At 42.8% G+C, this 27,857-nt stretch overlaps 1 protein-coding gene across 2 annotated transcripts in view; it reads left to right on the top strand.

Moving 5' to 3' along the window:
- MCPH1 (microcephalin 1) overlaps positions 1-27,857 on the top strand; it is a 527,088-nt gene that overhangs the window by 223,868 nt on the left and 275,363 nt on the right. The gene's annotated exons all lie outside the window — the stretch shown is intronic.

Raw genomic sequence — 27,857 nt, forward strand, 5'->3', positions numbered from 1 at the left:
TTTCTGCTATAACCATGTTCATTAAATGCCATGACAAAAGCCTATTACAGTAAGCTGCATAAGACTATCTAGAGCACACAATTAGCTGAGGGGTATGCTTGGAAATTTTTAAAGTGGAATAACGTTTTATAGCTGTATTTTGAAGAAGAAAAAATACTGTTATATTAAACTTGGTGAAAGTTAGAGCTACATAAGTGTTGCCCACAATCACAATAAGATGTTTGTTATATGGTAAGAATGTAGAATTATGAAAACTGATCCCTTTTTATTGCTTTGGGACTTTTAAACTCATAACTGTTACCTTTTTATTGGCATTGAGTGCATTAACGTTGAACTCCAGGCAAATCGCTAAATATACGGGTTAAATACATATATACATGTAATGTAATTGCTTTATTATTATGGTATTATTATTATACAGGATTTGTTTAGCGCCAATAGTTTGCACAGCGTTTTACAACATGAGGGCAAACGGTACACTTACCCTACAAATCAATACAGGAGGGATCAGAGGGCCCTGCTCGTTGGAGCTTACAATCTAGAAATCTGCCAAAGAATTTGTATTTCTGTCAATCCAGTTCTGAGATTTACAGCCCCATCATACATTGGTACAGCCAGAAGGATGACACTATTTAAAATTATGGAACACAGTGGGAGATTTACTCAAACCGGTGCACTCAGAATATGGTGCAGCTGTGCATGGTAGCCAATCGGCTTCTAACTTCAGCTTGTTAAATTAAACTTTGACAATTTAAACCTGGAAGCTGATTGGTTTCAATGCAAAGCTGCACCAGATTTTGCATCCTTTAGTTTTAGTAAATCAACCCCACAGTGTCTTCTCCACCCCAACCTGCTGATTGGGCAGTAAAGAGTGGGAGTAGATCAATAGTATGCTAGATCTTTTGAATGTGCATTCTGCTCTTTTCTTCTATCTGTCAGCATGGCTCTCTCCCAAGTAATTGCTGCAGTATAGGATTTTAAGAGGCTAATATTAAGTCAGTCAGGTACTTGTTACATAAAAATAAATAAATACAGACCAGCAATAACGTGTGTCTTTTTTTATATTTCCCTAGAGTCCAAATTTAAAAATGCAAGCTTTAAAAGCAGTTATGTTCTTCCGGCATTGCTATTACCATCTCTAGACCGACCTTAGCTTTATTAAAAGCATGAATTTTCCTCTAAGCCAGGGCTCATCAAGCCCTCTAAACAAATGGTCTGTTTACTGTTACTGTTTCTCAGGACTTTGAGAGAGGGGGCTGGACTATGTCCAAAAATGCCCTAGCATCATTGAGCGTAAAAAATGCCTCAGAGTTGTTAAGCGGTAAAAGTACAAAATCATCAAGCACCTGTAAATGGGAGGAGGAATAAATCCTGGTTGTTGGTGTAAGTGGATGGAATAGTGCCGCATTGTTGGTATCAGGGCAAGGAACAGAGCCCCTTTGACATTAATGAAAGGAAAAATGCCCAATTGTTGATGTCATTGGGTGGAATAATGTTGCAAGGTCTGTTTAATGTCAAGCTGCTCCGACCCACTGTGCGCAGTGCACCACTGCTCTAAGCCAAAACAGTGTGGGTGTCATTTAACTCTTCATTTCTTGGTTGTATGGTACAGGATTTGACACCTAGTTATTGACAAAAATAAGGCAGCAGGACATCCCGCTATATAACCCCTCCCACTCTTTACTAGCCTCTGTTTTTTGCTAGTGTCCTAGGAGGTGGACATCTTCTTTGCACTTACATACACTGTCCTTTTTCTGGAGGTTTTTGCTCTCTGATCATATTCTAAGAAGGTGATTTTTTTTTTTTTTTTTATCAAGATTCCTGCTGCACCATAGTCACAGTGGCTCCCAGTGCAGCTTTACAGATTGGTTGACTTTTCAGCAGAGCATTGGGGAACCTCACCTGTACCCTTCCAGATGAAAGATGTGGTGCTGGCCTATAATAATGCTGCAAATCACTGGATTCTACTGTAAGCACTCCCCTTGGCATGTGGTAAAGTGCATTGAGTTATATAACTACAGGGTGCTGTCTGCATTCCACTTTAACAGGACGTTGTCCTTCCTTCCTTATGTCCTGGTCAAAAACATCCTAAGGATAATTGTCTCCACTGCCTGAATGTGGTGCATGCTGTGAGAGTTACTGTTCTGGTGTTTTCTCTTTCAAGTAATTGGATTCCATCTTTGTCCTTCCTGAAGGTCCCTGTAGTTTCCGTTCTTAATCCCCCATTGCTAGGTGGATCAGAAAAACTATCATTAGGGCCTGTAGTTGGAAAGTTAGGGTTCCTCCCTTCCTTCCCTTTTAAAGTGGTTCTGAAGGAAAAACATTTTTTACCTTAACGCATTCCCTGCATTGAGGTAAAAAAAAAAATGTTCCAGTATTTGTATCGCCCCTTAAGTCAATCTGGCGCTGCGCCCCTCTTGCAAATCTGAGAAACCGATTCCTGATGCTCAATAAACCATGAAACCCTAAGAGATCTAGTAGAGTGTACCTTAAAGAGGAAGTAAACCCTGGTGGGGTTTTCTTTCTTCTTCCCTGCAAAGTAAAGCCTCATAATGTGCTAGTATGCATCGCATGCTAGCACATTATGTGACACCTGCAAACAAAGCCACGTTCCCGCTGCAGGCCACGTCCATCTTTGCCCATCTTCCTTCCGGGACCGTGGACTCTGGCTATGTGATTGGCTGGAACAGTGTGACGGCACACGCTCCTGAAGAAACAACATGTTCCTTAAGAGCACATGCACTGATGACATTGGCGCAGTATACAGTAAATATCTCCTAAACGCCGCACATTTAGGAGAGATTTACTGTACCTATAGGTAAGCCTTATTCTAGGCTTACCTGTAGGTACAACTTACACAGATAGGTTTACAACCTCTTTAAAGGGATTGTAAATCTGGTGAACTGCATACTAGCACATTATGAGAGACTTGCCTGAAAAGAAAGCCCTCAAGCAGTGTGCTGTCATGGGTCACAGGACTTCCATCTTCACCCAGTCTTCCTTCCGGGTGCGTGGACTAGTGACGTGACGTCACTAGCTGCTGCTAAGGTAAATATCTCTTAAACAGCGCACGTTTCGGAGATATTTACTGTACCTACAGGTAAGCCTTATTAGGAGTAGAAATAAGTAGTAAGGAAAACTATGATAAAACAAATGCCACTGTAAAAATATAAACTTGGCCTACCTTAACAGTGGACAGTCAGAAAAACAATAGATGGTGTCAGTAGTTCAGTGGGTGGTGTGTGACCAGTGTCAGTTGAGCAGTGGACAGTGTCAATCGAACCGTATATGGTGTCAGTAGGGCAATGGATGCTGTGTCAGTAGAGCAGTGGACAGTGTTGGTAGCTTTTTATATGTATTATTTTATTAATTTTGAAATGTTATATTTATTATTTTTTACAATTTATACAGTTCAATTTGGTGAAATATCAGGGGTCTAAACGGACCCCTGATGTCTTTCTTTTGAGACAGAGAAAGGGACTAAGGACAGATTGTCCAGTCCCTTTCTCTGCAGCCTCAGCTGCATTGCACAGTGAATGAATGGGAATTGCTCTGTGCTGAGCAGCTTCTTTTCATTCACAAACTGATCACTGATGGTCTTATTCAGTAAAGGAAGGGGTTACACATTTACTTGCCCCTACCCAGTACGCAGCAGCCGGTGGGAGCGATGGGGGGGGGGGGGGTTGGTGCACGGGGAGCACACGGGGCTGGGCAACACCTGGAAGAGGAACCTTTAGAGGAGGGGTGTGGGAGCGACAATTGGTGGAACCCATAGCTGTATTTTCCTCTCTCCAACAGCTGAATGTTGGAAGGAGGGACAGGAGGAGCTTGTGCATGGAGGAAATTACAGCTATTATTTCCGCTAAATGCCTCCCCTCCTCTCCAAGTTCTGGGGCCCTTGCTCTAGGGCAGTAATGGCGAACCTTGGCACCCCAAATGTTTTGGAACTCCATTTCCCACGATGCTCACCCACACTGCAGAGTGCAAGAGCAGCATGGGAAATGTAGTTCCAAAACATCTGGGGTGCCAAGGTTCACCATCACTGCTCTAGAGGAACCCTCCTCACCCCCCTACTTTTACATTTATGTAGCTGATCGAGGAAGGGTTGAAGAGTCAGTTCAGTGACAGCTCTGAGTCTGCTGGGGCTGCTGACGTCACACTAATGATTGTGGCGCCCAGCAGCAGTCTCGGGGCTTTTGGATGTCTAAACAAGGGAAACTTTTACAGGTAAATAACATGCCTAAAATATGTTAAATGTACATATAATACGCATATCATATAGGAAGACTTTTGTTTAAACAAATGGTCTGGTGACAGCATCTCTTTGAACTGGAAAACGTGATGCCTGCATCAGTCCACAGACACTTTTCTACTCCAAACATTGTCTCTTACAGTTATATCTTCACTTCAATATTAATCATTTAAACTACTTTAGTGGAAATAAATATTATGAAATTCATAAAGCCTGAGGTATCATTTGAAAATATTGATGACTATACCAGTAAAATGTAAACACATTAAACCTTCAGTTATATCTCATGTTATTGCTGTTGAACATTAAAAAAGAAAAAGTGTTTGTGTGTGTGTATATGTGTATGTATATACAGTATGTGTGTGTATAATATATATATGCACGCTTTGCACCCATGGAAAAGGTTACCAGACATGTAGCTACACATTCAAGCAAATGGGGAAGCGCCACTAACGCCTCGCAACTGCGTGCAGTGCACGTGTTTGCAGCATTTTTTCCGACAAAAACATTGCTTCCTTCCCCCTGTCAATAATCTCTAAAGCTTGATCCTAATGTGGATGGGGCTTCAGAGGAAAGGGAGGTTAACAACCACTTTAATACAAAGTATCAGATAACGGATATCAAGTATGTATGAGTGTATGCAGTATTTATTTTTTACTTTACTACTTAAAGAGTTTGTAAACCGCAAGGAAAAAAAAAACCCTGTATGACAAAGGCTAAATGAGCTAATATGCATTGCATACTAGCTCATTATAAAATACTTACCATAGAACTAAGCCCTGCAGCTGTGCCCGCACATCGCTGAGACAGTTGAAATCTTCCTCTGTGTTTCTTCCGGGTTTGGCAGGCTCCAGCGCTGAGTAGTGGTGATGTCACTCCCGCTGTTTACAACACAGATTCTGAAGGTCTGGACCTTTAGAGCGTATGTGCCGATTACATCATCGGCTGTATACACTCTGAATATCTTCTAAACTGTGCAAGTTTAGATGTTCACAGTACCTATAGGTAAACCTCATTATAGGCTTACCTGTAGGTACTATTAAAAAATAATACTTCCTCTTTAATTATTACCATTCTTCTGCCAAGATTTTTTTTTTTTTTTTTTTTTTTTTACTAGCAACCTCTAAAAATATCTGTACTCTACTTATACTTGGGATAAGTCAAAGCAATGGTGGCCCTCAAAATTAAGTGTGAAACATTCCTAATTTGAAGGTATGCATTGACCTCCTCTGAGAAGATCTTGTGCTCAATGTGTGGGGGGAAGCCTCTTTTGGTTCAATGTTGCTATCTGCATCAAAATTTTGAAGCTAAAGGGTCACTATAACGGTCAAGCAATTTAATTTGTTTAGCTAGAAAGGTTAGCAATGGTATCCTGTATGCTTCTCTAATGTCAGGTTTCCTTTTCACGTGCAGTCTCCATGTTTTCATATCCTGTTGTTGGCGTGTTTAATTTAAATTTGGTCTGAAGGTCTGCATAATAACGGAAGACTTATTCTAGGATAGGCAATTGACCTTGTTATTTCTTGTTTAACTTCTAGTATTGACACTTCAAATTCTCTTGTTTAGGATTTTACAGCCTTTTTTATTCACACATACATGTGGAAAATGGCTTCCTGTACCACATGCATTCTCTTTTTAGCCCGTAATGGCAATAGATTCTTATGTGTTACATCTGGTCCTTGTGCATACCAGTAAGTTAAGAATACATCCCTTTTATTGTCTCATAGCACATCGGCTATTAAAAGCATTTCACACCTCTGTGTGTTTTTGACCTGTGTAAAATCTGAAATTACAAATAATAAATATTCAAGTCCCTTACCGAACATCATGCAGTCAGGGGCACCTGCACTCATTTATCTTGCCGTTTCCCAGAGAGTTTTAAGTATATAGAAAGAACAACTGTACTTGGAGAACAAAATCTCAGTTGGATCATGACAACCTGTCAGCTTGTAATAATATATAGAGAAGACAAGGTAGAGTCATGGAAACCAGATGCACTAAAGAAAAAATATAATGGAAAGTACCTACTTGCCATCTACAACTCATCTCATAACTGTTTTGAAGAGGAAAATTGAGAAAGCCCTTGTACAATGAATTTTCTGCATTTGGGTTTACCAAATGAGACAATTATAACGGCTGATTAACATAAATCCCAGTTGGCACACTGCTGACTTTATATATGGCCCTGCTTATGGCTCATGTAACACTTTCCACTCCAGTTCTATCCATATGAAGGCATTTTAGATATGTTTTGTTTATTGATGCAGGGCCTTTGAGACAACAATGAATAGGGTCACCATTGGAGGGTAGTTTGTGAATATAAAACTTATAACATTTCCTGTGGGTGAAAAGCCACCCATGTTGTAGTTTTTTGAAGCAATTATATTAATTTGTAATTTTTTTTTTACTTAATAAATGTCATGCCTGACAGATTTGCAGCGGTCCAGAAGTGGTTAAAGTGTACTTCTGAATTGAATAAGGAGGGGTTTAAACCCCTGTGAGGTTTTTACTGCTATCTAAGGTTCCATATACCCCAGCTTATTGTCGTTCTGCCAAGGTGCAAAAAAGTGGCAACCACCCCAATCTATAATTGATATTCGCAGCAAGGTACACATGAAAGGGCAATACACATCACAAACAAACAAGAGATTTCCCAGCACATTTACCAAGCAGCCTGCGAAACAACCAAATTGACCATGTCTAACAGTTTGCGTTAAAAACAGAGGTTTTTGTTTGCACAAATTTGTATGTATATGTGTAACGGGCATCATCCAGATATCTTCCTTTTCAGCTGGTTATTCCCTACAATGTAAAGGCCATACTAGTGGCTGATTAGCCACTGTATTGCTTTTACAGGCAGCGGGTGGAGACTTCCTTGCCACCCTCTGGCAACTCTTACGGCTTTCCCATGTGATCGGAGAGCTCGAGAGCCGGGCGAGCCACAGAACTGCCCATGGGCTGGATGGTCTCCGGCCATCTCTATGATATGCTTTGTCTGGGTGTCACATGCATCCATGTGCCTTTTAAAAGGAGTGGGCTCCCTCTAAGGCATACCTGCCCTTTATCAATTCTTATATGTGCTTCTACTAGGGAGGCCTGGAAATATAGTTAGAACCGCAGTATATACAGAGTTCCCCTGGCATGGGCAGTGCGGCTTATGCATATGCAGTATTTGCAAATGTGTGAAAACAAAACCCTCTGTTTTTAACACAAACTGTTAGACTGGGTCAATTTGGTTATTTTGCAGGATGGCTGGTAAGCGTGCTGGAAAATCTTTTGTTTGTCTGCATGGATTTCACAAGCAGCAAGTGACTGAAACTCCCCAAAAACATTATAGACAGCAAGAAAAATGCTGTTCTTTAGGAGAGAAGGGAAGGCAAGAACCCCTGTCAGATGTTTATTTCTGTGTCCTGATTTTCTCACTTGCTTTCTGGTTAAACCATGTCAGCAGTATAGGATATGAGGGTAATGTCACAAACGGGGTCCCATATAGCAGTAAAAGAAAAAGAAGATCTCTGATCCAAAACTAGAAATAACAGTTGTGAATCATACACTTTAATTGTACACCTCAATAATACCAATTGAGGTGTACAATTAGCTCCCTCAATAAAGCCCCCTCAGGGCTTTCATATTGGAGACAAAGCAGCGGCTGTTTCAGGGCGCTTTGCAGGCGCTATTTTTAGCGCTAAAGCGCCTCCGTGTGAAAGGGGTCTTATTCATTGTTTAGCTTGATTCTTATATTAATACCTTACCAGTTTACTAACTTTTGTGCTTTGACTTAACGTCAGTTAAGTGTCATGTTTTCCCATTCCTTTCTAGTCTGCTGTCTGTTTTAAATTTATTTTCATAGATATTTTATGTAGTTCATCTTCTGTTTTTCATTCCTTGTTTTCCATATTAAATTGTGTATTACACAGGAAATTTGAATTCCATGTTGTTCACAAAAGTTTAAAAGATACTCAAGGGTTGATTTTGTTCCTTAGTAACTAGAAGTGTACATCACATAATTCTTCTTTGGCATAAAACTGTTTTCTTTTCTAATGACAGGCCGAAATTTGTTTATTGTGAGTATACCACAAATTAACCATTACAAACCACGTTTCACATGCTTTTTACAGCTGGACATCCATCATTGACAGTTGGTGCTAATTAGCTTAAATGGCAAAGAAAATTACATTATCTTTCATAATCTTTGAGGAAGCTGTTTATAAGCAAAATGTACTTTCCCTAATCTCGAGACTAGAGACGTGCTCTGCTATTTTCATATGGTTTTAAGTGAGAACTCCAAATCTCATAAATGTTTCTTCATAACTAGCAGGACCTGAAAAAGCCCAGCACACAACCTTAAACTGTGGCATTGAGATGAGTGAACCTCGCACATCTCTAAATTAACTTCAGTTCACTGTAAAGCAGATCTTCACTGCATCTGAGCACCACAAACACAAAACACTATTTAATTAATTTGTAATACTCGCAAAGCAAACTCCCCCATCCATCCATGTCTCTATGCTTTATTTTGTTTGGAAATCACTTTACGTCACCCCCCCCCCCTGAAAACCCCTCCTCCCCTCCTGAAGGCACCTGGGATGTATGACATAATTTACCTAGGCAGGAAACCAGGAAGTAACTGAAGAAATAAAGTTTAAAACAAATGCATATTATACTTTTCTATCTGTTTGCTAATGTTGGCAGCATGAGGATTACAAATCAACGTTGATTGGGAGATTAACCACTTGACCACTGGGCACTTAAACACCCTTAATAACCAGACCAATTTTCAGCTTTCAGTGCTCTCACAATTTGAATGACAATTACTCGGTCATGCAACACTGTACCCATCTGAAATTTTCGTCCTTTTTTCCCACAAATAGAGCTTTCTTTTGGTGGTATTTGATCACCTCTGCGTTTTCTATTTTTTGTGCTATTAATGAAAAAATACCGAAAATTTTGTAAAAAAAAGCATTTTTCTTCATTTCTATTAAAATTTTTTTGCAAATAAGTAATTTTTCTTCATAAATTTGGCCAAAAATGTATACTGCTAAATGTCTTTAGTAAAAATAACCCAAATTAGTGGATATTATTTATTCTGCGTGAAAGTTATAGGGTCTACAAGCTATGGTGCCAATCACTGAAAATGTATCAATTTGATCACAGCTGATGTACTGACAGTCTATCTCATTTCTGGAGACCCTAACAAGCCAGTAATGTACAAAAACCCCCCAAATGACCCCTTTTTGGAAAGTAGACATTCCAAGGTATTTAGTACATGGCACGGTTAGTTTTTTGAAGTTGTAATTTTTTCCCACAATTCTTTGCAAAATAAAGATTTTTTTTATTTTAATTTTTTTTCACACCAAATTGTCATTTTACCAGGCTATTTCTCTCACACGGCATATACATTCCACAAATGAAACCCCAAAATACATTCTGCTGCTCCTCCTGAGTACGGTGATACCACATGTGTTAGACTTTTACACAGCCTGGCCACATACACAAGTCCAACATTGAAGTAGCAACTTCAGGCGTTCTAGGAGCATAAATTACACATCTAATACCTCAACCACCTATTACACTTATGAAGGCCCTGGAGCACCAGGACAATGGAAACGCCCACAAAGTGACCCCATTTTGGAAAGCTAACACCCCGACGTATAATCTATGAGGCATAATGAGTCTTTGGAATGGTTCATTTTTTCCCCAAAGTTTTTGGAAATTGTGGAAAAAAAATGAAAATGCATTTTTTTTTACTAAAAGTTGTCCATTTATAAGATATTTCCAACACATAGCATGTACATAGCAAAAATGACACCCCAAAATATATTCTGCTACTCCTCCTGAGTATGGCGATACCACATGTGTTAGACTTTTACACAGCCTGGCCACATACAAAGGCCCAACATTGACGTAGCAACTTCAGGCGTTCTAGGAGCATAAATTGTGCAGCCAATTTCCTTACAATCTATCACATTTTTGAAGGCCCTTCATATTTCTAACATAGCACGTACATACCAATAATTACACCCTAAAATACATTCTTCTGAGTAAGGGGTAAACAAAAAAAATTACCTGTGGTTTTAGTAGTCCAATTGTCCGCAGGAGAGCCCTGATCCAGGCAGCAGGCAGGGACATGGTCAGCGACAGTAAATGGAATTGTCCAGGTAGCAGGCAGGAATATTGTCCATCCTGGGAGTAAGCAGGGACATGGTCCGAGTAGCAGGCTATGAAATAATGGGGACAGGGGTAGAGGCTTCTCCCGCCCAAATCTCTTTGAAGCCTCCGAGTCTCCAGACCCTAATCCGGGAATGAGAAAACTAAAAAATTAGTTTTCTTCACCCAGAAAACAATTCTGGAGCCCCTCACATATGTGAGACCCCTTTGTTCCCACTAGCCTAGCAGGGTAAAAGATCAATCCAAGAGGCAGGCAAAAAACGTGGTCAAACAGTCCATGGTCAGTTCCAGAGCAGGCAGAGGTAGGTACAGTTTAGCGTTAGGCAGAAGCATGGTCGTATAACAGGCCAGGGTCAGTTCCGGAGAAGGCAGAGGTACGTTTAGCGTTAGGCAGGAGCTTGGTCGTATAACAGGCAAGGGTCAGTTCCGGAGAAGGCAGAGGTATGTACAGTTCAGTGCAGTGGCATAAAGGGTGTGGAGGAAAATGACAGGAAATGAGAATTACGTTTACCATACTTCCCTAATAATGTAGAGAAGTATGGTAACGGCGGAAGCATTCACCTATACAGAGGCCTGGTTGGGAAGGACAATCGGGACAATAAAACGTGGTGTCTCTTCTAATTCCTCCTCTGGAGCACACCCGGCATTTCTTCTGACGCCTGTAGCCTGTTTCGGGGAGGGGGATTTTGTCAGGAAAGTGGCGCTCGTGGAGTCTGCTCACACAATCAGAGCGAATAGTTTCTGGTGGGCCTTCAGGGTACAAAAGGGCGGAAATAACTTCTTCTTGGTAGTACAGATAGGATATGGGGTTCACTGTAGATTTTTGGTAAAGGACATAAGTATTATACATGGCCAAACTGAAAAGATAAATGGACACTTTTTTATACCAGTGGCGGGATTTTCTTGTGGGAAGGTAGGGTTCAATCATCTGATCGTTAAAGTCCACTCCTCCCATAAACAAATTGTAATCATAGATGCAGGCTGGTTTCTGGATTGGGCCGTTTCTTCTGGAGACTTCTATGTAGGTGTCATTATGTATTGTCGTCAGCATGTGGACGTTTCGTTTGTCCCTCCACTTGACAGCCAATAGCTCCTGGTTCCGCAAAGATGCTGTCTCCCCTCGTTGTAGCCTTTCATTGACTAGTTTTTGCGGGAAGCCCTTTCTATTGGCCCTCACTGTACCACATGCTGGGGTGTCTCTCCGGTGAAGATTGCGGAAGAGGGGCAAGCTCGTATAAAAATTATCCACATAAAGATGGTATCCCTTTCCAAAGAGTGGATAGACAAGCTGCCAGACCACTCTTCCGCTGGCTCCAATGTAGTCTGGGCATTCAGGGGGGTGCAGTTGGGAGTCCTTTCCTTCGTACACCAGGAAGGAGTAGATGTACCCCGTGGCTCGTTCGCAAAGTTTGTACATTTTAACCCCATATCGGGCCCTTTTGCTGGGGATAAACTGTTTGATGCCAAGCCTGCCTGAGAATTTTACAAGGGACTCATCCACGGAAATGTTCTGATCGGGGGTATATAATTGGGGAAATTTTTCAGAGAAATAATTTAGGAGTGGCCGAATTTTAAATAATTTGTCAAAAGCTGGGTCATTTCGGGGAAGGCACTGGGTGTTGTCATTGTAGTGGAGGAACCGCAAAATCATTAGGTATCGTGATCTTGGCATAAGGAATGAGAAGAGTGGCATGTGGTGGACAGGTTTGGTAGACCAATAGGAGTACAATTGGTTTTTTTTTTAAAGTCCCATTGAAAAAGTTAGGCCTAAGAAAATTTTGAATTCCTCTACGGTTAATTCTCTCCACTGAAAGGGACGGGCATAACTAGAGCCAGGGTTGCTTACTATGTGCTGCTGTGCGTAGAGGTTGCACTGGGCCACAATGGATGATAGTAAGTCTTCGGTGAAAGCCAAATGAAAAAAATCTAGCATTGAAAAATCATCGGTGTTCACCTGGACACCTGGCTGGGCGGTGAAGGGGGGGATATTTGCTTCTCCGGAATTAGAGGGCAGCCACAGGGGGTGTTGAAGGGCATAGGGAAGGCTGGCATGGCCCCTATTCGAGGTGGACTGCACTGCTCTCGGGGTGGGCGGCACTGCTCTCGGGGTGGGCGGCACTGCGCTCGGGGTGGGCGGCACTGCTCTCGGGGTGGGCGGCACTGCTCTCGGGGTGGGCGGCACTGCTCTTGAGGTGGGCGGCACTGCTCTTGAGGTTGACGGCACTGCTCTTGAGGTTGACGGCACTGCTCTTGAGGTTGACGGCACTGCTCTTGAGGTTGACGGCACTGCTCTTGAGGTGGACGGCACTGCTCTTGAGGTGGACGGCACTGCTCTTGAGGTGGACGGCACTGCTCTTGAGGTGGACGGCTCTGCTCTCGAGGTGGACGGCTCTGCTCTGCCGTCCATGGTAGTAAGCTGCGGCTCCACACCAGAACGCCTTCTTTTCACTGGCACACATTCCTCTTCTGATTCTGTATCAGACCCGCTGCTTGTAACGGGTTCATAGGCCGAATCCGTATCAGACTGAGACTCAGAGAGCTCCCCGCTGCTCTCGCTGGTCATACTTAGAAGCTTGTAGGCTTCCTCACTAGTAAAATATTTTTTTGCCATTCTTGTGGCTGGTGAGGCTGCACTGCAGAGCACTGTCGTGGCACAGGCGGCACAGGTGGGCACTGATGGACACAGGCGGCACAGGTGGGCACTGATGGGCACAGGTGGGCACTGATGGACACAGGCGCCACTGATGGACACAGGCGGCACTGATGGGGCACTGCAGTGGCGCAGGTGGCACTGATGGGCGCAGGTGGCACTGATGGGCGCAGGTGGCACTGATGGGCGCAGGTGGCACTGATGGGCACTATAGTGACTTTGGTGGCACTGGTGTGGCTCTGGTGGCACTCATTAGCACACAGATGGCACTGGTGGGCACATGCGGCACTGGTGGGCACAGGCGGCACTGGTGGGCACAGGCGGCACTGGTGGGCACAGGCGGCACTGGTGGGCACAGACGGCACTGATGTGGCACTGCAGTGGCGCAGATGAGCACTGATGGGCACAGGTGGCACTGATGGGCACAGGTGGCACTGATGGGCACAGGTGGCACTGATGGGCACAGGTGGCACAGGTGGCACTGGTGTGGCACTGGTATGCACTGTAGTGGCACTGGTATGCACTGGTATGCACTGGGGTGGCTCTGCTGGCACAGAGGTGGCACAGAGGTGGCACAGAGGTGGCACAGGTCGCACAGGTGGCACAGATGTGGCACAGGTGATAGATGGCACTGGTCTGGCACTGGTCTGGCACTGGTCTGGCACTGTTGTGGCACTGTTGTGGCACTATTTGGGCACTGCTGGGCACTGCTGGGCACTCACGGTTACTTTTTATTTTCACTGGAATGTTCTCCTCTCCTCTCACGCTGCATCGGTGTGAGGAGAGGAGACTGATGACCTTAGCTTGACCCGGCAAGCCGAATTGTTTACATTTGTGATCGCTCCGTCATTGGACGGAGCGATCACGTGGTAAAGGACCGCTGCCATTGGTCCTTTACCGCGATCCGTGTTGCGCCGGGTCCCGTGAACTCGGCGAGCACGGATGTTCCGGCGTGCGCGCCCCAGGGGGCGCGCACGAACGATTCTCCGGGAGGCCGTTAATTAACGGCCTCTCAGAGATAGCAAACCGACCTATAGCCGTTAATCGGCTATAGGCCGGTTATTAAGTGGTTAAAGTTCCAATGTAAGCTTTTTCTTGATGTCATGTTTACAATTGTGGTATTTTGTCATGGGGCTACCATGAAAACTGGCTAAAGATAGATGTGGGGCAATCATGCTCCATTCCATACCCAAACCCAAATGCTAATATATGCATTTGAGAACATACTGGGGTTTGCTACTTGATCTCTATAGATCTTTGCTTCATAAACAAATATAAAGAGAAAATTTGAAAAGGGCTGAAATTAATCTCTGCCACTATCATTACACCAATTTGTTTGCCCATCCACACAAGGAAAGGTTATTGGGAAGCTGGCATTGTTGGCAATCATTTGTATAATTGATCTCTATTTAATCTAGAGTTCTATTTGGGTTTTCAACTCATAGACTGTGCACTAGATTGACCTGGAAGTGACATTTACTAATAATCCTGCTAATAATCCTACATGACATGACAACTGGTTTTACAATATAGCATTTTTTGGTGAACAAAAAAAGGATGTGTGTCTGATAGAGCTGCAACTAACGATTAATTTGTCTGTCGACTAATCTTTTGATTATTTTTTCGATTAGTCAACGACTATCCGATTATTTTTTTTTTTAATGAATCTAGTGTGTTCTTTTTGTGATTAGATAATAATCCTTTGGATAACTTTACAAAAAAAAATGATACGTACAACTTCTAATATTTCAACTTTTATTACATTTTTTCCAAAAAGTACTTCAATGTGGTAAAGTTTTTACAGTATAAAAAAAGTGTCAAAAATAAAATGTAAACAACACTTTAGCATCAGGCACGAATAGGGGCATTGCCATTAATTCAGAGCCAGAAGCATTAAAAAATGCCATATAAAAAAATGCTACAAAAACACTGCTGCTCTGCACTGTGTACAAAACACATGAAAGACATAATATACAAAAATAAAGTGCCCAAAAATAAAAGGTAACGCTTTAGGGCATGAGGCATGAAAATGCCATATAAATTCTGCCTAACACTTTGCAAAAGATGCATCTTTTGCAAAGTGTTAGGCAGAATTTATAATATATGGCATTATGCCTCTAGACCTAAAGTGTTTATAAAGTAACACCACAAAAAATGCTGGTCAACATACAATAACACTATGTAATTGTAATCATTGATTCATTATATAGTGTTATTGTAGTGTGTTGATTGAGCAGTATTTTTGTGGTGTGTTACTTGTAATTATAATGTAAAATATACCTGAGGAGGTAACATAGTTTTCAAGAAGGAGCCATATCCAACAAAAGCACTGCTGCTCTGAGTCTGAAGTCTGAACTGCTGCTCAACACTGTGTGTGCAAAAACACAAGTGGCAAAAAATAAAACGTAACGCTTTAGGGCATGAGGCATGAAAATGCCATATAAATTCTGCCTAACACTTTGCAAAAGATGAATTCAGAAGGCATTGTGCTGTGTGGTAACCTTACTACTCAACCACACATAATGCCTTCAGAATGCATCTTTTGCAAAGTGTTAGGCAGAATTTATATGGCATTATGCCTCTTGACCTAAAGTGTTGTTGACAGCAAAAATGCTGGTCAACATACAATAACACTATGTAATTGTAATCATTATTACTTATAGTGTTATTGTAGAGTCGATTGAGCAGTATTTTTGTGATGTGTTACTTGTAATTGTAATGTAAAACATACCTGAGGAGGTAACAGTTTTCAAGAAAGGAAGCAAGGAACCAAGCCCAACAAAAGCACTGCTCAACACCGTGGCTGTGCAAAAATAATGGCCAATACACTGAAGGCAGCCATGAGCCATCTCAACATAAATACACTAATACAGCCAAACAAGAACAGTGTATGAGTGCAAAAGGTTGGGGGCCTGTGGTTACTCCATTGCAATGCTATATTTTAGCATTGCAATGGAGGAAGGTTAGCATATCGACATGCTCTGATGTTAGGCTTGCTCTTTTTTTAGTCACACTGTTGCCAGCAACTGAGAAAAGCCTTTCAGATGGTGTTGATGTTGCAGGCACAGACAAGTAACTCTTTGCCAGCATGGCCAAGATGGGAAACCTCTTTTAATTTTCCTTCCACCATTTCAGCGGATTTTCTTCTTTTGGAATAGCCTGCTCACTGAAATACATGTGTATCTCATTCCACACAACTTCACTGTGGGTTTCTTGATCTTGGATGTGACCAGTCATGTCATCCTCGCCATTACTGTGGTGGTCATCTGAATCTGAAGAACCAAGCAAAGTGTTTAACAGAGACACTTGCCTCTTCTCAGAAAATTTCATGTCTACACTGGCTGACCGTTGTTCCTCACATCAATGTTGCGTTTGCTCTTTCTCATATCTTCTTTTCACTTCAAGAGCAAGAGCTTGGACCTTGAGGGGAACTTTTAAACTGTCCTCTGCTGGCAGTAATTTTAGTTTGCGGAATCTGGGGTCCAGGGCTGCTGCAATAAGACATATATGTTCTCCACCATCATCTCTGAATTTAGTTTCCCGATCCCATCTTGATGTCACCTCCTGTGCAGCAACACTTTGAAAAGCCTTGACTGCTGCTGTCTCACAAATTGTGCTCTGTATGGATTTCTGGAGGCCCTTTACCAGAGGAGGTAGAGCGGAAGCAGTCACCTAGGACTCTCCAGTCAAGAAAACAGTAGCGCACTCAAATGGCTTCAGGACTTGTTCCACTTCCTCAAGTAAGCTCCACTGATGGTGTTTTAAATCTAGGAAGCGCTTCCCTCGTGGTGTGACATCAGGATCGGAAAGAGTTTCAGTCACCGGCCACCTCTGTTCAAGCAGGTGGCTGATCATGTGTAAAGTACTGTTCCATCTTACGGATACATCGTTTTAGTGCATGCTCAGGGGTTCCCATTTGTTGCTGCTTTGCTTTAAGCTTTGTAGTGGCCAGCTCACTTTTTAAAAAATGTTCCACAAGGCACTTTTCAGCCCTCAGGGTCTTGCTGATCTGGGGATCCCTCAGGGCATGGTTGACAACTAACTGCAATGTATGACCAGCACACCTGAGGGAAGAGATGCCATGCTTTTCTTCCAAAATACGCAGAGCAGCGACAACATTTGCAGCGTTATCATGGACAACTACATTTACATTGGCCATGGATATCTCAAACATTTCAGCTTCTTTTTCCACCCAGTTAGCAATGTTTTCAACTGTGTGCCGATCTTCAAGTGGCATAGTGGTCAGATTGTACGATGTAAGATTCCAGTCTTCATTGATGAAGTGGCATGTAACACCTTAGTATGCCTCTGTGGCAATACTGGTCCATGCGTCTGTGGTGAGAGCTATTTTTGATTTCACATCTTTGATTGACGCTTTCAATCTTTCAAAATTCTCCTCATATTTCTTCTCCATCAGCTTAGTGAAATGGGACCTGGAGGGAAGCGTGTATCCTGGGTAAAACGTGTTGATCATCTCACGAAATCCTTGACCGTCTACAATAGAAAGAGGTCTCATATCTTTTACAATCAGGTTGAGTATGCTATTGGTATATGCAACGGCCATTTGGGGTGTGCAAACAGTGACTTCCTTTTTATGGAAGAAGAACTCCTGTACACAGCTTTGCCTCTTCCTGAGAAAAACAAAACAAAAAAACACACACAATAATAATTAACCTTTAGGAACCTGAACCAAGTTTAACAAACATGAATGCTCAATGCTAATAATGTACTTGTACTGTGTATTTCAAAGGGTACGGGTAGGGTAGTAAATGTCTGCAATAAATAAATTATTATATTGTTGCTGCTCTGTGTATTGGAAGAAAAGTGTGGCATCTCTTCTCTCAGGTCATACATTGCAGGAAGTTGTCAAATTCAATGTCATTGTCAACCATGCCCTGAGGGATCCCCAGATCAGCAAGACACTGAGGTCTTCAGTGCAAAAAGTGCATTGTGAAACATTTAAAAAAACATGAGATGGGATGGCCACTACAAAAAAGAAATTAGCAAAGCACAGCACAGCAACAAATATGTACCCCCTGAGCATGCACTAATAATGATTTATCATCCGCAATAATTACTAGCAGTAGCAGCATAAATTACTCCCATTGTCTCCCAAAACGAAAAAATACTAGCAAGTACTTACAAAGATGGCTTGTCTATTTGAGGCCGTAGAGCGCAGGATGTTTTCTTCTGAGGTGCTCGTGCATCGCAGTAGTGCTGCCGTGGTACGCCATTTCGGTTTTGCATAGGGAACGAAGGACCATTTTATCTGGCCTCTGTTTAAAGAATTCCCATACCTTTTGAAAGTCGTGGTCTGGCTTTTTCCCCATTCCCGGGAGCAGGAGCAGCCTGTGCCATTACCATCATTTACCCGCAAGATGACACGTGCATGACACGTTGACAGCTTTCATGCACGTCAACGTATTTTCGTAGTCTAGTACGTTGACGCGTCATGGCAGCTCTAGTCTCTGACTCTATTTTGGTAGCGGTGGTCAAAGTATGTCAGTGTCCAACAGCACTGGATTCCCTGTCATGCTCTTATTGCTCTGAGGTTCAACCGAAACTGTTAATTTCACATATATGAAAAGATTTTTTTTTAGTTAGTCGCACCAAAATCATCTATTGCTGTATGAATCTCTAAATTTATTAAAAATAACTTTCAGGCATCATGTGAAACTAGTCAGTGAGTTATGCATTCCAGCATGCTATGCTAAAAATAAAATGCTTGCTCAATTCATCAATAACCGATTTCTCATAATCTGCAGTATCTAAAGCATAAGCAGACCAATTTGCAAGCTCAGTAGAAAGGTAGTTGAAAGAATACTACCTAAGGCTGTAATGTTTAACTTTTTCCCTCCCCACGTCAAGATTACAAATCATAATCAAGATTCCATTGCTGGTTTTGAATCAGATTCGTTCCATGATCACTAAATTACTGACAAAAAGGAGATGGGTTGATTGATGCACCTTACCATTGCCTATATAAAACAATTGACCAAATACAAGATATAATGGGACACTGGATTCGGAATTCACAGGGTCACTGAAATGGTCACTGGGCACATTGACTCGTACATTGACACAATCCAGTGAATGCACCAAACGAATGTTCACAAATCCATGGTATCTTAATGATAAAATTGATTCATAAGCAAATAGAGGCATAACGCTTCGGAGCCAAAACATGTTGGCTGTATAATGCTATTCATCAATTACCTTGGACTCTTGGATGCGTGTTTGGCATTTTTGTTGGATTGTGCGTGTAAATAAAAAAATTTAAATGCTGAGCAAGTAGGGTGTTTTTCCTGTATGCATATCTGAACTTAAGACCCAAATCTGGGCTTGGAATCCCCCCCCCCCCCACTCTATCTATCTATCTATCTATCTATCTATCTATCTATCTATCTATCTATTGTATATAAAAAATGTAACAAAAGTTTATATATTGTACATAACTATTTTTCAGGTGTCTTTGTTCTGGTCAGGTAATGTCACAGATCCCTTTTATCCTCCTCTTCCTTGGTAGTAGACAGATCCTGAATATTGCATAAAGCAGTGCCATTTGATGATTTTGCACAGTTATTTGCAACCCTTGAGAGCCCTAGGCTCTCAGGAAGCATGTCCAATGATGCTGGGCATCTTTCAAACCAATGCAATGCTTTGGCCAATGAACATTTTTATTTTATGCTTTAAAATGGATTTGGGCTTTAAACTTTTTGCATTTTTAGCTGGAGTTTTCATTTATCATTTTAAAATTCTAGGTAATGAAAGCTTCACTTGCACAATAGTATGCTTTTGTTTAATTTCAGTTTGGGATTATTTGACACTGAAGTGTGTGCCACTGTGTTGCTTTTTTGTTGCTTCATTAAATTGGCTGTATGTTTTTGCACTAAAGCGTTTCTTTGCTCTATTTTTATAAACAGGCATTCTGCCTAACAACACAGAGTTCTATACAAAAGGAAATTGGCAACAATGTGCATTAAATTCCATCTATATTTTATTTTTCTCTCATACATGAAAAACACAGAAAATAGTATAACCACATATAGCCTTATCCACAAGGTACTGAAGACATTTGTGAGCTGATAAATACTGTTGTTAGTCGTAGCTTTCATATCTCTAATTAGTGTTTGTCTTAAAGTGATTGCAAAGTCTCGTGTTTTTTTTTTTCAATAAGAATAACAAACATATTATACTTACCTGCTATGTTGCAGTGGATTTTGCACAGAGCAGCCCAGAACCTTTTCTTCTCAGGTCCCTCTTTGGTGCTCCTGTTCCCTCCCTCCTGTCGAGTGCCCCCACAGCAAGCCGCTTGCAATGGGGTCACCTGAGCCGAGTCACAGCTCCCCATGTCCATTGAGGCTGGGTTCACACCTATGCAAATTGGATATGGATTTCCCCACATCCATTTCACATAGCAGGAGATTGTGACCGGCTCTCTATGGAGCTGGTTCGCACATCTCCACAGCGGCTCTGTTGCGAATTGCACAGGAACCCTGTGCGTCTCTTGGTCCATTTCAGGTCCAAATTTTGGGCTGAATTCGGACCTGAAACGGTGAATGGAGACACACCGGACTCCTGCTGTGTGCCACTGCATGTTCCAGTGTGAACCCAGCCTCAGACAAGGAGCTGCAGGCCAGCTCCCTCTCTCTCCTGATTGGCTGACTGACTTTGACAGCAGCGGGAGCCAATGGCACTACTGCTGTGTCTCAGCCAATCAGGAGGGAAAGTTTTGGATGGCCGAGACACTCTTGGATATCCTTGGAGAGAGATGGGGCTCAGGAAAGTATTAGGGGGCTGCTACACACTGAAGGCTTTTTATCTTAATGTAAAGAATGCATTAAGATAAAAAAACACCCGACTTTACAACTCCTTTGACCATTTGTATTAAAATAGAATATGAGAAGGAATAAATTGAGGCCATAATATATAACCTGTATTATTTGAGTTTTTAAATGATCACATTTAGAAGTCTTGATGATATTAATAATTTGCTGCAAAGGAATGTGATGTCAGATTATTGTGAAACCTCAGGTTATTAATAATTTTTGATAAAGCACCTGAGTTGAAAAAGTAATGCCAGCTCTACTGCAATGTAGTAAACAGCGGATGCAAGTGGAGCTCTTGTTATCTTAGAAATAGTTGATTATCGTGATTAACCACCTTCAGACCAGACCATTTTGCTGGTAAATGACCAGAGGTCTTTTTACAATTTGGCACTGCGCTGCTTTAACTGGTAATTGCACGGTCATGCAATGTTGTACCCAAACAAAATTTGCGTCCTTTTCTTCCCACAAATAGAGCTTTCTTTTGATGGTATTTGATTGCCTCTGCGATTTTTATTTTTTGCGATATAAACGTAAAAAGACCGCAAATTTTGAAAAAAATTATATTTTCTACTTTTTGTTATTAGAAAAATCCAATAAACTCAATTTTAGTCATATATTTAGGCCAAAATGTATTCAGCCACATGTCTTTGGTAAAAAAAAAGTCAATAATTGTATATTTATTGGTTTGCGCAAAAGTTGTCACATCTACAAACTAAGGTACGTTTTCTGGAATTTACGCAGCTTTTAGTTTACGACTGCCTATCTCATTTCTTGAGGTGCTAAAATGGCAGGGCAGTACAAAACCCCCCCAAATGACCCCATTTTGGAAAGTAGACACCCTAAGGAAATTGATAAGTGGCATGTTGAGCCCATTGAATATTTTATTTTTTTGCCTCAAGCGATTGAATAATGACAAAAATTTTTTTTTTTTTTTTTTACACAAAGTTGTCACTAAATGATATATTGCTCACACATGCTATGGGCATATGTGAAATGACACCCCAAAATAAATTCTGCTGCTTCTCCTGAGTATGGAGATACCACATATGTGGGACTTTTTGGGAGCCTAGCCGCGTACAGGGCCCCGAAAACCAAGAACCGCCTTCAGGCTTTCTAAGGGCGTAAATTTTTGATTTCACTTCTCACTACCTATTACAGTTTTGAAGGCCATAAAATGCCAAGATGGCACAAAACCCCCACAAATGACCCCATTTTAGAAAGTAGACACCCCAAGCTATTTGCTGAGAGGCATTTTGAGTCCATGGAATATTTTATATTTTGCCACAAGTTGCGGGAAAATTACAAACTTTTTTTTTTTTTTTTTCACAAAGTTGTCACTAAATGATATATTGCTCACGCATGCCATGGGCATATGTGAAATGACACCCCAAAATAAATTCTGCTGCTTCTCCTGAGTACGGGGATACCACATATGTGGGACTTTTTGGGAGCCTAGCCGCGTACGGGGCCCCGAAAACCAAGCACCGCCTTCAGGCTTTCTAAGGGCGTTACAGTTTTGAAGGCCATAAAATGCCAAGATGGCACAAACCCCCCCCCCCCCAAATGACCCCATTTTGGAAAGTAGACACCCCTAAATTTAGGGGTACACTAGTGAGACTAGGTAATAAATGGCGGGTGCCCTGAAACTATAAAAAAAATAACTAACCAACCAGCGTCACCTGTAACAGTTATATGGTGATCACTGGTGAAAGGGTTAACTAGGGGGCAATCAGGGGGCTTTATGCGGTAGTATATGGGGGTCCCTGGCGCTATAAAAAGCTGCGGCGAACCTAAATACCTACCTGCCTAACTAGCGTCACCTGTGACACTAATACAGTGATCAGAAAAACGATCGCTTATTAGGCTGGGTTCACACTGGAGCGATGTGGGAACGCCACGAATGCGCGGCGGGTTCCCGCATCACATGCCTCCCGGCGGCAGTTCACACTGCCCTATGCGAACTGCTGGGAGTGTCAGTGAAATGTTAATGACACCCCCAGATCAGTTCGCATATCGCAGTGCGATCTGCAAACTCGGATCGCATGGTGTGAACACCCATGCGATCCGATTCTGCTGCGGACCAAAAAAAGGGTCCCGTGCGAGTTTGCGGCGGGTGCGGCGGGTGCGACACGAATTCAGCCATACTATCTGTATGGCTGAACTCGAATCGCACAGAGATCGGATGTGATTTGCACTGCAGTGCGGTGCGAATCACATCCGTTCTCATAAACCGCTGCAATGTGAACCCAGCCTTAGTGACACTGGCGACGGGGGGTGATCACGGGGTTAAACCTTTATTGGGGGGGTTAGGGGGGTACCTTAGAACTAAAGGGGGCTAACCCTAACTGCCCTAACAGTTATTACAGTCACAAATGACACCCGCCGGGTGATCAGGTGGTTAAACCTTTATTAGGTAATAAATGACGGGTGCCCTGAAACTATAAAAAAATAACTAACCAACCAGCGTCACCTGTAACAGTTATATGGTGATCACTGGTGAAAGGGTTAACTAGGGGGAAATCAGGGGGCTTTATGCGGTAGTATATGGGGGTCCCTGGCGCTATAAAAAGCTGCGGCGAACCTAAATACCTACCTGCCTAACTAGCGTCACCTGTGACACTAATACAGCGATCAGAAAAATGATCGCTTATTAGGCTGGGTTCACACTGGAACGATGCGGGAACGCCACGAATCCGCGGCGGGTTCCCGCATCGCATGCCTCCCGGCGGCAGTTCACACTGCCCTATGCGAACTGCTGGGAGTGTCAGTGAAATGTTAATGACACCCCCAGATCAGTTCGCATATCGCAGTGCGATCTGCAAACTCGGATCGCATGGTGTGAACACCCATGCGATCCGATTCTGCTGCGGGCCAAAAAAAGGGTCCCGTGCGAATTTGCGGCGGGTGCGACACGAATTCAGCCATACTATCTGTATGGCTGAACTCGAATCGCACAGAGATCGGATGTGATTTGCACTGCAGTGCGGTGCGAATCACATTCGTTCTCATAAACCGCTGCAATGGGAACCCAGCCTTAGTGACACTGGCGAGGGGGGGTGATCACGGGGTTAAACCTTTATTGGGGGGGTTAGGGGGGCACATTAGAACTAAAGGGGGCTAACCCTAACAGTTATTACAGTCACAAATGACACCAATGCAAAAAAAAAAAAGCAATTGGTGTCACTGTGACTGGGGGGGCAGGGGTAATTGGGGGGTGATCGGGGGGTAAAGGGGGGGTGTGAGTGTGCCTGGCATGTTCTACTGTGTAGTGTAGTGCTTGTGCAACTCACCGATGCTCTCTCCTCGGTGCCGGAACGAAAAATACCGACACGGAGGAGAGAATACATCACTTCCTCTCCTGTGTTTACATTACAGGAGAGGAAGTGATGTCACGGGACATTTTCATTCGTCGGGAGCGATCGCGAGGGGGTGGCCATGAATGAATGGCCGTCCCCTCGTCCGGGATCGCTCCCGGACGAATACCGACCGCCGCAGGCACCGGGCGGGGGCCCGATCAGGCCCCCGACCGGCGGGCAGGCAAGGACGTACATGTAAGCCCTTATGCCTGCCCGTGCCATTCTGTCGACGTACATCGTCGTGCGGCGGTCGGCAAGTGGTTAAACTTAGCCACAATACAGAAACGTTTATTTTTTTTGTGTAAGAAATATACGTTGGCTATAAAAGAGGTATTAATTTGTATATAAGTCCATTCACAAAGATGGGCACAGGGGTTTCTATTTAATGTCTTGTCAGCTTCTAAGTGACAAGATTATATTGGGGGAATTTATCAAAAGTGGAGCACACAGAATCTGGAGTAGCTGTGCTTGGCAACCAATCCGCTGCTTCTTCAGCATCTTTCAATTTCAAAGCATAGCTGAACAGGTTTAAGCTAAAAGCCGATTGGTTGCCTTACACAGCCGATCCAATTTCTGTCTGCTCCATTTTTGATACATTCCAGCCTGAGTTGTATTTTGAGAAAAGGGAAGGATTGGTTTAAAGTTAAATTAAAAAATATATATATTATTGAGCAATTAACAGATTGCACAATTTAAGAGGTACGCTCAATTGAAAACAAAGTATTTTTTTATGCATACAGAGATTACAACTAACACACTTAGTTCTACAGTTTTTCATACAGAAATTCCTGTAGGGCACCAGTTTTTCCCATTACTTTTTGTCAGTAATGTGATTATCCAGGAATGTGCTTCCTGGTTATTCTCAAGCTAGCACCCTACTGCCACTCACATATAGTAATCCAATAGGAACCAGGAAAATATTTTTTTTTTTTTATAGCTACTAATCAGATTCAAATCTACCTTTTTGAAGTTAAAACATGTCTGATGACGATTGAAGGTGTTACAATGCATCTCTGGGTGAAACGTTATGCCAGCCACTAAGTGGAATGGGGTAATTGGGGGCAGCCAAGAGTGTAGCCTTTAAATACTGAATTTAGACTTGGTGGGCAGTAAGAATAGACAGTCAAGCTGCATTTTTACTACCACGCTTAAAGGGGTTGTAAACCCTCATGTTTTTTTCAGCTTAATGCATCCTATGCATTAAAGTTAAAAAAATACCTGGCAGTGCCTGGCTCCCCAGCCCTCCATTTTACTCACCTGAGCCCTGGAACTTCACTCGGCAGGGACATGCTGTCCTCTACCCAGGTTCTTGGCTCTTGATTAGATAGATTGATAGCAGTGTCCCACTGCTGTCAATCAAATCCAGAAATGCAGGCCCCGGGGGCGGGGCCCAGTCATACATTCGGCAGCTATGGAAGCTTCTAGAGGTTTATCTGATGCGGGGAGGAGCTACGAGAGCCCCCAGAAGACAAAGTTTTGGGCCACTCTGTGCAAAACAAGCTGCACAGTGGAGATGGGTATGAAATGTTTCTTATTTAAAAAAGGAAAAATAAAGTGAACCCTTACAATCACTTTAAGCTTCAAAGGCAGTCAGTCACAATGCTTTGTGGGTGGTAGAAATGGTCCCCCAATCCCAAGGGGACAGTTCACTGTCATCCACAGCTTAAAGTGGTATTAAACCCAAAAGCAATCATTTATTAAATTTAATCTTCAGATTTCTTAGATGTGATGGCTACACTAGTTTTCTTCTTCTTTTTTTTTTTTTTTTTTTTAATAGGCTTTCTTCTGTTTTCACCTGGTGGTCCAGCCAGTAAGGATATTGTTTTTCAATTTAACAAACTCTTCAGCAGAATGTATCTGTTACAGCATTGAGACAAACCATTTAACACTAGCACTTGTGCCTACAATGATCGTCTTTTATTAATTTCAAAACCTTTATCCCAAAAGAAAAAAAACAGTTTGCTTATAAAATGAGAGATGGAGTTTAGCTTCAAGCTGGAGTAAACCTGCTGACTTTTTTTTTCTACACCTGTAAGGGAAAAGGCATAATGAGCTAGTAAGTATGCACCGCATACTAGCTCATTATGAAATACTTACCTTAGAATGAGGCGCCGGCATATCACTCAGTCCACGCCGAGGGAGCTGACATGTTCCCTCAGTGTGTCTTCCGGCACTGTGAGTGGCCAGAGCCGCAATGTTGTCACTCCCTTGCATGCACATTGGAGTTTTCTTCCCGGCAGGTTCTGGTGTCTGCCAGACTTTCAGCCGAGAATCCCCGGAGTGCATGCGCCACTGAAGTCAGCGGCTCATTGCGAGGAGAATGTCTCCTAAACCATACAGGTTTAGGAGATATTCTTTTTACCTACAGGTGAGCCTTATAGACTTACCTGTAGGTCAAAGTTTAAAATATGACTATACAACTGATTTCAGTTTATTTTTTTTAATCTGCCAGTACATCTAACACTTCCCTACCACCAGACTGACAATGCTGCCTTCCAATTCTGCACTCTGTTCTACTTCATCCAAAGTAGGGGCACTGTAATACAGGAGGTGTGTTACTGGCAAGATCACCAAGTGAATACAGACAGGAAAAAAGCATAAAGGAAAAAAAAAGATAACTAATACAGCCACCACATTAAGGATTGGTAGGCTGAAATATATTACATTTTTAGTTTTGTGATTAACACTGTTTTAAGGGTGCTGGGCAGCAGCCAGTGGCAGTAGAAAATGCCCCAGTGTCAGAGGAAATAAGCAATGCCCCATGCTTGGTGGTCAGTAGGAGAAAAAAAGGTCCCAGAGTTGGTGAGCTGTGGGAGTACAAAATATGGCCTAGATCAGGGGTAGGCAACCTTAAAGAGGTGGAGATCTACCTGAACAACGTGGGAGAAGTCAAAGATCACTGGGCGCAGTGTCGCCTCCTCACACCTGATTTAAACCTGCTATTGCCGCACTACCGTATCAATCATGTGCTAAGCACTGCAATCATGGGTTTAAATCAAGTGGTGAGGAGGCAATATATTGCCTCCTCTCCACCTGTCAAACACACTCTGCTACGCCTGTGAATGAGCCCTTAGTTGAATTCGTCAGAGGCAGCCTTAGGGCTAATTCACATATAATGTTGGGGGGTTGTATGTAGGGATGCACCGAAATTTCGGCCGCCGAAACATATCGGCCGAAAATGCCCTTTTTGGCAATTTGCCGAAAGAGAAAAACGGCCGATAATGGAGCCGAAAATGGGGCGTGGCCTGGGTGGGGGACGGGGCTCCACCCCTGGTGCCGCTCATTATGGGGATGTCCTATAGCGCAGGAGAGCCACCTCGGCCGCCTGTTTGATCACAGCGCCGGGAACATCACAGCTTTCATTTCAATAGCTGTGATGGTGTGTGTTCCCGGCAGCACCGTCACACACAGCCCTCCCCCCTTGTCTGGGCACTTTGATAGACAGATCACCCGCAGGATTGGACGGATGATCTGTCTATCAAAGTGCCCGGACAAGGGGGAGGGGCTGTATGTGACAGCATGGCCGTGAACACACAGCTATTGAAATGAAAGCTGTGATGTTCCCGGCGCTGTGATCAAACAGGTGGCGGAGGCGGCTCTCC

Source organism: Lithobates pipiens, unplaced genomic scaffold (genome assembly GCF_037356315.1).
Source record: "Lithobates pipiens isolate NorthernLeopardFrog02 unplaced genomic scaffold, aLitPip1_a1.2 Scaffold_18, whole genome shotgun sequence".
NCBI lineage: Eukaryota > Metazoa > Chordata > Amphibia > Anura > Ranidae > Lithobates > Lithobates pipiens.